Here is a 3,259-nt window from a genome sequence, read left to right on the forward strand (position 1 = left end):
ACATTGGCATAGGACTTCAGGCAGTTTACGGAATACTCACCATTGGCCCAATCGATCGGTGAAATCGAGTGGTTTCAACCACGAAGTGCCAAATTCGAAAACTCTTTACTATATTCTGTAGGATTACTGTTTTTTAACTTGACAGTTTGTACAATGACATTCACTTCTTTCTCAGTGGCTTTGTGAATAAACAAAACTATCGCATTTGATTATTTAGTTGTTTGTTTTACCGAGTCTACGATTTTCAAATTTTGCAAAAAATATACATACAGGCACATATAAATACATTAAGGCGCTTATCATGCTAAATGTACATAGTTTTCTTTAGGTAGAAGAGTAACTAATTTTTATAACTAAATCGGCTAAGTGAAAAACCAAAGATAATTTTATTAATATAGATTTTTAAAATCACGTATAGGGGTACAGGTTCATTCAACGACGTCATAAAATTAATTTAACTCAGCTTGAAATGTTAGTTTGGGGAAAAGAAATCCATTGTTTTCTCGGAAGATGGCTGTAGTAATCGATATCTCGCAAAGTATCCATCAAACAATTTAAAGTTTATGCTCGTTGTCAAGGAGACTTTTCGCACTAAAAAAATTATTTTGCTGTTTTTTTTTGTTTGTTCTATTCAGTTATGAGTTACAGGGTGTTAACTATGGACGTCAATAACAAGAAAATTCGATGCATTTTACAGTTACTGTAACAGATAAATACGTGCAATTTTGGCTTCGTCGACTCCATTCAGACATTTTTGATGTTAAAGAAAATGTCGACAATGTCGATAAAATTACAGAAATGATCGAATTTGACCGACATTTTAGAAGTCGTAGCTTCGTCCAGGGGCGAAAGAACGACCATAAAACAGAAAGCATTTGAACAAAAATTTTATGCAACAATAATGGATTTCCTTTTCACCAAACTATTAATATTTTGTAAATTAACAACATTTTTGACTCTCAAAATGTTTTTAAGCATTTGCATATAAGAGAGAACTAGCACCTAAAACAAACACTTGCGTCATTAATGATAAGAACAAACAAAAGATGTCCCAGTATACCTTCCTGTGGAACTCCTAAAGTTCCAACATATGGACGTTATTGGACACTATTTATAACAACATAATTTACTCTACAAATATTATTCAATCCGACAACAAAAAAGTTGAGTTAAAGCTTAATACTCGCAGCTTAGCTAGCAAAACACTGTTAGAAACTCTATCAAAAATCTTTTGGTATGTCCTTATAAATGGTATCAACTTGATAACCAGATACGAAAGATGAAACACATTGTAGCAGTACTAATCCACATTCGGGATCACCGACTCTAAGTAAGTGATTCCGGCAAGACGCTGAAATATGAAACGACGCAACTGTACGACATTGAACTTTTTTCTGGATACTTACTTGACTGCTTATGCGACTTAGAACTCAACATTCGGTGCTGAAAAGAGTCGTACAAAACTGAATTGACCTTATGGCCTTTATAAGATGCAGTCGTGGTAGCCTTATGCCACAAATTATGCATAAATACTAATTAACATAAATTTTGCAAGCCATTTCATTGATTTCTTATATTTTATTGGAAATACAGTCCGTAAAAGGTCACAACGTAAAAAATTTTTACTGCTTTTTAGTCAAAGATGAACATGCCCAGCTACCATCTGTAGTATTAGAAATATTTTCTATCACTGCGTAAAGTAATTTATCGAAAATAATATTTTAAGCAAAAGATTGAACTTTTATTATTATGTAATATTACTATAATTTTGGTGCACTGTTTTCCAAGTTAAAAAATGAAAGTTTTATTTATTAATTTATTAAACTCTTTGAAACACATTTTTCATACAGACTGAAAAATATACAGCTAACTTTAAGAGAACAAAATTAATTTTAAAAATACGACATACGAATATATAACAAAAAGATTTTCGAAACATTTATAAATTAATTTTTCGAAATGCAAAAGTCTAGCGAGTCAGAATTCGAGATTTTGTTAAGTTCATTGATAGCGCATTGTGAGCATAGTCAGTTTTGAGATTCTATTCATGGAAAGGCGGGAAATAACATGATGGGATATGGAAGTTAATTTGTTCTAAAAGAGAAGGACCATCTACTTGGTTTGGTGCGTGATTACCATTCGGAATTCAGAGAGAACGTAGGTTCGAATCTCCGTGAAAGACCAAAATTAAGAAAAAGTTTTTCCTAATGGCGGTCGCCCCTCGGCAGGCAATGGCAAACCTCCGAGTGCATTTCTGCTATGAAAAAGCTCATAAAAATATCTGCCGTTCGGAGTCGGCTTGATACTGTAGGTCCCTCCATTTGTGGAACAACATCAAGACGCAGACCACAAAAAGGAGGAGGAGCTCGGCCAAACACCCAAGAACGGGTGTATGCGCCAATTATACACATACATATATCATACATCATGACATCAACGTCAAAATTGTTCTAATGACAGTTCAATATATTGTTTATAAGCCATCAGAAGCATTTGCGTCTCAGAAGCCAGCCATTGTTGTGAAGAAGGAAGAAAAATGGCCAAAGAACTGAAATATCGCAAGACAGCATTCGACGCATATTGAAAAATGAGCTCAAGGTCAAGGCTTACAAGTTCCAAAAAGCACACGATCTTTCACTCCAGTAAAAAAAAGTTCGGTGCGAAAGAGCAAAGGAGTTGTTGCGCTTGCACGAACGTGGCGAATTTCCTAACACTGTGTTTTCTGATGAAAAAAATTTCCCAATTGAGCAGTTCATAAACACGTATGGCCACTCGAAGCAATTTCCCATCGCAAGTAATGGTTTGGGCCACAGTGACCGCTGATGGACGCTCTCCAATCGTTTTCATCGAGCCTGGTTTAAATGAATGCGACTTATTATCGAGAAAATGTTTTAGAAGCTGCTTTAGAGCCGTGGCCACGCAAACATTTCGGTTGTAAACCATGGACGTTCCAACAGGACTCGGCACCGTCTCATAAAGCTCGTGTGAACCAAGAACGGATAAAAATCATGTTCCACACTTCATTTCGTCCACACAATGGCTTCCGAATTTGCCAGACGCAAATCCGATGGACTATTCCATCTGGTCCATTTTGGAGAGCTAGGTGAGGACTAAAAAATATGCCAGTATGAATGCGCTGAAAAAAGCGATTATACGAGTACGAGAATGGGCCAAAAAATACGTCAAGATCACATTCGTGCAACTCATTTTTTCACCGTTTGAAAGCTATAGTCAAGGCAAAAGGTGGTCATATCGAGCT

Source organism: Anastrepha ludens, chromosome 4 (genome assembly GCF_028408465.1).
Source record: "Anastrepha ludens isolate Willacy chromosome 4, idAnaLude1.1, whole genome shotgun sequence".
Lineage (NCBI taxonomy): Eukaryota > Metazoa > Arthropoda > Insecta > Diptera > Tephritidae > Anastrepha > Anastrepha ludens.